The following is a 9,598-nucleotide window of genomic DNA, read 5'->3' on the forward strand; positions in this document are numbered from 1 at the left end:
GACACGCACTCACACACACACACACACACACACACACACAAAGACTGTATTCTTCACTTACAGGTCACAGATCAGAGCATTGCTTCATAAGGGAACAATATACAGTATACACAGCTATTAGATTTTATCATTTATTTTTATCATCAGAACAGTATTGTTATTGTTAACTAAAACTAGAAGTATTAAAAATTGTTTTTGGTAATTGAAATAAAGTTGAAATACACAATAAAATAAAAAATATAAACAATATAAAAGTTATAATATAATATATATAAAATGTAAAATTAAAATGGAAATATTAGATAAAAAACTTAAACAAAAAAATTACCAAAAAAATGTAAATGTTGTCTTGGCAACTATGCAAAATATATAGCCGAAGCACTAAAATTACTGAAACTAAAACTGAAATAAAAATAAATTAAAGCTAAAAAACAAATAAAAATGACAAAAGCATATAAAAAATTACAAAAACTTAAAATTCAGATTATTCATATATACTATAATAGAACATAAATAATGCAGAAATAACACTGAATCAGAGCTGTGTTTATGTGGCAAAACACTCACAATCTCTATTAGGATAACAGCATTAAACTCGAAATTTATTATGAAGATAAATTAAGACTAAATTCAAATTTTAAATGTAATTTTTTAAAAGACTAAAAACTAAAAACGAATAAAATTAGAAACAGCTTAATTTAAGCCGAAATCAGTGTGATGAACAGTAGATAAATATTTTAAACAGATTTTTAAATGTATTTGTAATTTAAATTTTTTTTAAAAACTTTTTTAAAGACAATGCAAGGCCTCAAATGAATCAGTAATCGTTTTAATCATTTTTGAATATTCTGAATCATTGATTTTTGTTGTATGGAGATGAGCAGCGTGACCATTCTGCCCAGTATCTCCTTTTATGTTCCACAGAAAGAAGAAGGTCATACAGGTTTGGAGCAACATGAAAGTGAGTAAATAATGACTGATGTTATGTGAACTATTCATTTTTTGTTGATAGCTTCATTAAAAATCAGTAAAATCTTACAGTTAAACCCCTGATTGTGTGTTTTTGCATCTGTAGGTTAATATGATGGTAGTCTCCAGTTAAACTGAGAAAGTGTTCCAGCGAGTGCTAATGATAATAATGTCCATAGAGTCTCAGAAGGAGAGCGTTTCAGAGAGTGTGATATGAATGCATGTGATGGCAATGAGGGGCTTTTTGTCTTCAGAGCCGCTGAAACTGTATCCTCCACTCGAGCTCTCGTTCCCTGCAGCGGGAATGACAACCTGTGTTGGCGTTTAGCGCTTCAGTTCACTTGTGAGGGTGTTTACGTGGCCCTGCTTTCACCCGCCGCCGCTGGCGAGAGTCACAGACACAAAAATGAACACAATCCCTTGTGCTGAGAACTACTAGTACTTACAATACCTATGATTTAAAGAGACAGTTCACACAAAAACACCAATTCTGTCTTCATTTACTCATGTGTGCACTGCATACATTTAAGAAGATATTTTGAAGAATGTTGGTAACAAATTTGTTTTGAACATTGGCTTCTATTTTAGGAACACAAAGGATATTTCTCAAAATGAAAAAGCCATACAGGTTTGGATTGATGTAAGGAAGAAAAATCATTTTTGGGTGAACTGTCCCTTTAAATGAATTAAGCTAATTAAACATAGTACTCACAAAATATTTGCAGTGAGTTTAAGGTACTTTTTAATTGGCCATTAATTTCCCCAAGAGTGTGTCATTAGACAAATTTTTCAATGTTTTAAGAGCATCTCTCATTTGAACTTTTGTAGCAAAAAGTTGGCATGATTCTTTCGGAGAATTGATTCAAACAGTCAATTGATTCAATTCAGTGATTCTTTTGTGCTATAATTTGTTCCAAAAATGTTCACAGGATGATTTTAAGGCACTTTTAATTTGGCCATTCATTTTGCTAAAAGAGTGTGATAATAGACTAGTTTCATGATGTTTTATTAGCATCTCTCGCTTAAACTTCAGGAGAAGCTAACACTGAATCAGAGCTGTCAAAATCTCCATTAGGATTACAGCATTAAACTCAAAATCTAGTAAGTAAAATGAAAGCAAACAAACAAAACTAGAAAGTAAACAAACAAACAAAACGTGTTTAAAGCTGGCTTGTTTGATTCATTTTTGAGCTCAAATTTATATTTATGCTTAATTATTTTAAGACAATTCTTAATTGGCCATTCATTTTCCCAGAAGAGTGAGTGATTAGACTAGTTTCATGATGTTTTAATTGCATCTCTCATTCAAACTTCAGCAGCAAAAAGCTGTTATGTTTGATTCCCTTTCAGAGAATCTGTTTCAGTGAATCAAAACTATGATTCATTCATTCTTTTGTAAAGTAAAATAAAAAAACAAATCTAAATCTCCATTAGGATAACAGCATTAAACTCCAAATTTAGAAAGTAAACAAGACTAGAAACAACACACATTTGAGTTCTTTAATAGCAAAAAGTTGGCAAATTTGATTCACACTGGTGAATCAATTCAAACTGTTCAGTGAGTCGATTCAAAACTCTGATTCAGTAATTATTTAGTGTCATAATTTTATGCCAAATATGTTGACTGAAGTCTCAAGTGGCATTTAACATGTTAAAATGAATGATCATGCTTGTACGTGGCTTTGTTTTTTTAAATATATGAGACTCTTGTGTGGGTCAAATAGTTAAAATAGGTCTTAAAGGTACTAAAAATGTTGATGATTAGTTTAATTGTAGCAGTAAGTCAATGGGAAGCCAGCATGACGATGGAGAGATATAATGACGTTTGCCCTTTGGCTACTGAACCATTTTCTTCTCTATTTCCGCAGATTGTTATCCAGTCCTCTGAATGAGCAGGTGTTTGAGACGAAACACGGAGGAGAAATGAGTATCCAGGCTCAAAGGTAATGGCATGAAGCCTCTGGCCCGGGGAAACTGAACTTGCCCGTGCAAGGATGCATCCGGGACGGGGCCACGCTTCATTTGGGCTCTGAGAGCAGCTGTCAATCTCAGGTTACAGGATATGATTAAAGCCAGCCGAGATCCTCCTATACTTCCCATCTTTCCACACATCCACAGCGGGACCCTCGCCAGATCCTCCTCTTTCCTCCTAAAAGCTGCTTTCAGCTCGGTTAGGAGTCATAATTTAAGGTTTTCTGGTCTGCTGCACATTAAAGCCTTGTAATTTACCACAAGTATTTTTCTCATCACTGCAAAAACATCTTAATAATTTCTTAATTTTGTCTTATTTTCCCACTAAAATTATGAAAACATCCTTTTTGCGGTATTTAAGTGTAATTTAGGTTGAATTCAAGTAGATGGATGACACATGCACGACAATTAAAAGTGTTTTGATGCAACCACAGCTGAAAAACAAACAAACAAACAAAAAACTAATTATTTTCTTAATTTTGTCTTATGTTTCCCATTAAAATCATGTTAACATACCTTAAAAAATAAATAATGAATTAAAAAAATTAATTATATTTATTGAGAAGCAAAATTGTATAGAATAAAACTTAAATGAAGTGTGTTTGTCTTAAGCAAGAAAAAACAATATACAAATGGTGTAATAAAAATAAACGTAAAACACATTTTTGATTAGATGTATATTGTTTTAAGGGTGTTTGGATATTTCACCTTAAAAACAAGACAAAGACACTCTTTTCCCAGAGTTTAAGTGTCATTTAAGTTGAATTAAAATGGATTTATGACATGCATATTATATTTTTTGAGAAGCAAAATTGTATAGAATAAAACTTGAATGAAGTGTGTTTGTCTTAAGCAAGAAAAAACAATATGCAAATGGTGTAATAAAAATAAACATTTTTGATTAGATGTATATTGTTTTAAGGGTGTTTGGATATTTCACCTTAAAAACAAGACAAAGACACTCTTTTCCCAGAGTTTAAGTGTCATTTAAGTTGAATTAAAATGGATTTATGACATGCATGACATCTTTAAACCCAACAGCGATTGACAGGAGCATTTTAATAACATGCATCTGCCAAAAAAAAAAAAAAAACTTAATAATATTCCTAATTTTATCTAATTTTCCCATGACAATCTTGAAAAACATGCATAAAAATATAAATTTTATTTTAAGAAAAATTTATTTTAAATGTCTTGACAAGCAACATTGTGTACAATAAGCCTTAAATGAAGTGTATTTGTCTTAGATCTGTACTTAAAACAAGAAAAAACAATATGCAGTAGGATAATAAAAAAAAACAACAATAACATTTCGAATAATTTTGGTTAATTGTATATTGTTTTAAGGATATTTGGATATTTTAACTTAAAAACAAGACATTTTTTGTGTTTAAGTGCCATTTAGGTTGAATTAAAGCAGATGGATGATGTGTGCATGACATAATTAAACCCGACAGTGATTGACAGGAGTGTTTTGATGGCATGCATGCGCAGCTGAAGAGCTCCAGTGCAGCGCTGCGCTCGGATTCAACACCTACAGCATTTCAGCTGAAGTTTCCCTCCCCAAACAAGCTTATGAAATCGGCCAACTGGAGTTTCAGCTGTCGCAGCGCTGGGAATCAAAGATGAATGGGAATATGAAATGCAGCACAGTGGGCCTTTAGTGTGCGCATGTATTTACTCATGTAATTATTAATATGGGGCTGGGAGTAAATAAACTAAAGTCAGTGTGATGCGGCACAAGTTAATCTTCACAGTCAAAGGCATCTGTGAGCGTCAGAACTTGCTGGTTCATACTGGAGGGTAGTTTCGTGTGTTTTCATAGTTGCAGCAGGTTGTGGTGTGGGTTTCAACTTAACTAAATAGCTAGTAATCATCATATGGGTTGGTCAGTGGCTGATATCTAGCTATATAAAGTAGGGCAGCAGATAGTCAATAAAAAACCGATATATATGCAATACAAAAAAAAAAAACATACTTTCTTATTGCACATTGTTTGTATTGAGAACTATTAATTTGTGCACATTATTCCAAAGAATTAAAGTCATTTTTAATGAAATAACAGAGATTCAAAGATGTGCATTTTTTCCTTACTGTCTTCAATCACCAAACATGTCAGGGTTATTATAGTTAACTAAAACTAAAAACATTAAAAAAAACATTTTTGTTACTTGAAATAAACTTTAACTGAAATACAATAAAATATAAAAAAACGAACTATAGTCGTTTCATGTATTTAACTTATGCTAAAATAAATATTAATAAAAACTAACATGAAATAAACTAAAACTATATAGACATATAAAAAAAACTATATAGACATATAAAAAAATATAAAAATTACAAAAATTACTATAGAACTCAAATTAAATTGATTAATTAAAACTTAAATAAATAATTAATAAAAACTTTATATACATTTAAAAAAACAAAAACTAATAAAAATGACAAAATCAACAGAATTATAAAACTAAAATTAAAATGAAAACAAAAAATAAATAAACAAAAACTAATTCAAAATATTAAGAAAACCTATAATACTATCTGAAGTATACTATTGTTATTTATTCATTCATTCATTTTTTACATTTAATTGTTTTTCTTTCTTTTTTTATCTCCTTGGAAATCAGCCAGCTGGCTAATCCTGGCACATTTATAGAAATGTTATTTAATGTTTATTGTCCTTATAAACAAACAAATAAACAAGTCCACTGGTTTAAATTTTTGCAAATTATAGGTTTTCTTATGAACTTATGTGTGCATTGCAGCCCACATCACAACACATATGCAATTTGCCCGCATGGACCGAACATGCAGGAATTATGTTGTGTGTGCATGTTTATGAATCTCTTCCATTTGTATATACTGAGATAACATGTATATGATTCTGTGGAGATGTCCTCTATGTGTTCACCTTCCTTTGACATGCAGCTGTCTGGAGATTTCATAAAGCAAAGCCGACAGCTGCTGAAAGACAGTCGCACATCAAAACATTCCTGACGCAATCTAATTCCCTGCGTCTGACACTTACGTGATGTGTAAAATTTGTGTAAAACAGAGAATGTGTGAGATCAGCATTGTAAGTTGGCTTACTTTTTCCTGTTGTTCTCTATTGCAGTTACACAAACAACAACACAACGTCCTTCCGTCCAGCCTCAGTTGTTGCCCAGATGTCCAGTGACTCTTTCAGAACAACAGGAGCTCCAATAAACTGCAGCCTCAGGTTCAAAACCACTGGAAACACTCTACAAAACATTCACCGTAATAGTTTGGTTTAGTGAAGTTTATTGTCATTCCAATTGACTGCATTAGACTAACCGGGACTTGTCACAACATTTATATATTGTTGCTCTTTTGTTGTTTTGATTGCTTCTATTGCCCTAATTTGTAAGTCGCGTTGGATAAAAGCACCTGCTAAATGATTAAATGTAAAGGTAAAATACTATTAAACTATTTATTTCTTCATGAAATTTGGTGAATATTTTTCATTCTGGGTCATGAATGTGCATGCAAAGTTTCAACACATTGATGTGTTTTGGAAAGGCTGTACAAAATGTATTACAACCTTTGTGTTGGGGTCAAATTGACCCCCATTGGTCATTTTAGCCAAAAATCAACACTTTAAAAAACACTAAAGAGTCCGATAAAAAATAGAAAACCTTTATTGTAACTTATCAAACACTAAGAAATTAAATACATGAGAACATATTAAATTTAAGACTCAAAGTTTACTTGAAATCGAGACTCGTCTTCTGAATTATTCAAGGAAAATTCACTGTTTATTTATCGAGTTGAGTTTTAGTAAAAAAAAAAAAGAAATCTGTCAAAGGTTGTTTTGGTTGTTAATTTTTTTGGATCTCAATTTCTAGACTGTTGCAACACTGAAAAGAAGTGTGAGAAACCCATTTTACCCTCAAAAGGGTTTGAGAAAAAGTCAACAAAAGGCAGAGGAAGTACAAATAGCAATAAATACTATTATTTAACTAAATATCTAAGTTGTTGTCTCATGACTTGTCAGGTTTAATATTCACATCATGGGTAAGATTCTCATGCATGAACTGGTAAATGTATATCAGAAATGCAGAAATGCGAGTCACTTTGGATAAAAGTATCTGCTAAATGCATAAATGTAAGAGAAACAGTATGAGTAGCATGTTATTCTGAAGCAATTGTCTTTGTAATGCACAGCTTGTAGGAAGAGCATGGCATGTTGCACAAACTCTGAGCTGTGAACTACAGTCAGCGTCCTCCTCAGATCTGCTGTCTCTCTGGCCCACAGACTTCTGGGAATGCACACGTCTTTCATCACAGCTGCCACAGGGAGCCCTGTAATGACAAGCAACCCTGTCGCCTTGCAAAAGATGGATGCTTTTCCATGAGGGTAAGAGCGGGCTTCCGGACGTGTTTTCATTGTGTGCCTGTAATGGAGCAAGGCTCGTGCTCTGGCCCGCGTGCTGTAATCTGTGTTTCTCTGACAGAAGAACCGGAGACGTGGCCCGTGGGAGGATGTTGTCTCGAGTTCACTGCTACTCGCTGATGATAACCGACTTCCACCACCCTTAATCAGCTGGTGAAACGTGTACGCTCATTATAATGAATATCCTGGGGTAGATGTACATTTCTGTCCATGCTGTCTTCTGACTTCAGCGTAATTAGCACCCAGTCTGTCTGATCTGAGAGCAGAGAGCAGGAGTCTGAAGAGAGCGGGTCATATTTTTAATCATTGGTCTATGTATACAATACAATAGAGAAAAGGTACCAATTAAATAAACAGTGCTCTTCAGGTTTTCAGGAAGGCCTAACATTAGTTTTAGGTACAGAAATTGAATAAAGTAATCAAATGTAAAATAACACTGCATATTTGACTGTATAAATTAAAGATGAATCCTTATTAAATTTACAAAAGCCATTCAATCCAGAGCAGTGAGAGATTTCCTTGTCTTTTGTTGTTTGATGAACATTAAAAACTTAAGACAATGCACAGACCCAGGACACTGCTACTGTACGTTCAACAGACTATGGCAAGGCTTAAATGAGTTTAGTTTAAACACAGATAGCAACGTGTGCTGGAGGTCTCACTTGAAACATCCATTAGCCGAACTCTGTCTGTTTTACGTGTTGTTATTTTTAACAAAACATATTACAGATGCTTTGTCAGATTTAAGTTGAACCGCGGTGCAAGAGAACTGTATGGTTTGATTTATTTTTTTACCGAGAACCATTACTCCCCTAGTAAATAGCTATCATTTATTCTTAATGCAAGGCTTATTTTTACCGAGAACTGTTACACCCCTAGTAAATAGGCAAGGCTTATCTAGTAGAATGTACTAGTGCAGGGTTTTTTCTTTTGCTTAGATTTAGTCGTTGCTAAAGCAGGTCGTTTTTTGGGTGAATGTTCATCATTAATTTAAAGTGTTTTTGGACAAGCACTGAAAAGTAGCCTAGTCTTTGCACTTGTGATGAAACACAATCAGTTGGAGTGCTTGGAAATTGTTACGGCAGACATAACAAGTCTGGACTGCCCGTAGGTGTCCATTTAATAATGGGTCATGTTGAAAGATGGGATCCAGTTTGAGTTGAAGCAATATATTCTGGGCAAGGCTTCATTTTGATGCTTTTTTTTTTTTTTTCAGAAAACAAGACGTAGTATCTTATGTTATGTTGCTTCTAAACGTGTCTTGATTTCAGAATATTTAGATATTTGTACTGGAAAACAAGACAAAAAAATGAGTAAGAAAATCATTTTTTTTTGCAGTTTAGTTCTTGAACATATACATTATTCCACTGATGTGGATGAAACACTGTACTAAAATACTTTGAGCCAGTACTGAATCTACAGCTTTACGGCTAAAGAAATTATGTTTTTGTGATATTTTAAGTGTGAATTGAATGTGATGAGAGAAAAAAGGCACTATGAAATAATGCAAAGACCATGCATAACTCGTCTTTCTATTGTATTGTCTTTGCTGGCTGCACAAAACGCAAACATACAGTGATTCACAAATGAATGTCTCTCATGAACCGGTTCTTGTGAAACGTTTTCATGGGTCTTAAAGGAACCGTAATGGTTAAATTCCATCCTCCTCTGTTTCTTCTCTCTCTGCTCTTTTCCCTAAAAGTAATTTCATCATGTTTTTATCAGCAGTTCAGGGCTGCGGTATAATGAGCGCTTGTCTCTTATTGCTGTCTCTGAAATCCCCAGTAAAATCAGTCATCCATCAGTCAACACACTGTACAAATCCTCCCATTAGCAACACAAAATGTCTATGCTCTTACATGTTAATCCAGAGCTCGTATAATCTCATAATAACTATCTGAAGACTCTCCCAGTTATTTGTGTGTTTCACACGTATGCACTGCTTTCAAAAAGTGCTTTGCATGTTCTGGGAAGCCGGTTTCACGGTTTTAGTGCACTTTGAGTCGGTTTGACCTCAGCTTGCTTGGTTGATGTAAATGCGATCTGGGGTCAGCCGTTTGTGACGCCTGTTCAAAAATGCATTGCATTATCTTGCATAATCGTGCACAGTGAAATAATCTTTTTTTTAATTATTTAAATTGCATGTAGAAAAATGTCATATGATGTCATTTCTTTAACATTTCATTTGATATGCATCTTATTTTCCTGAAACACGCAAAACAAATACACAGCACAGGCAGT

At 33.5% G+C, this 9,598-nt stretch overlaps 1 long non-coding RNA gene across 1 annotated transcript; it reads left to right on the forward strand.

Moving 5' to 3' along the window:
• Positions 1–943: 943 nt before the first annotated feature.
• LOC107753370 (uncharacterized) lies at positions 944–6,328 on the forward strand. Its single transcript, XR_001641460.1, has 3 exons — positions 944–961; positions 2,838–2,912; positions 6,059–6,328. It is a non-coding gene; the product is annotated as an uncharacterized LOC107753370 (long non-coding RNA).
• The last annotated feature ends 3,270 nt before the right edge of the window (positions 6,329–9,598 follow it).

Source organism: Sinocyclocheilus rhinocerous, unplaced genomic scaffold (genome assembly GCF_001515625.1).
Source record: "Sinocyclocheilus rhinocerous isolate Xijiao unplaced genomic scaffold, SAMN03320098_v1.1 scaffold3761, whole genome shotgun sequence".
NCBI lineage: Eukaryota > Metazoa > Chordata > Actinopteri > Cypriniformes > Cyprinidae > Sinocyclocheilus > Sinocyclocheilus rhinocerous.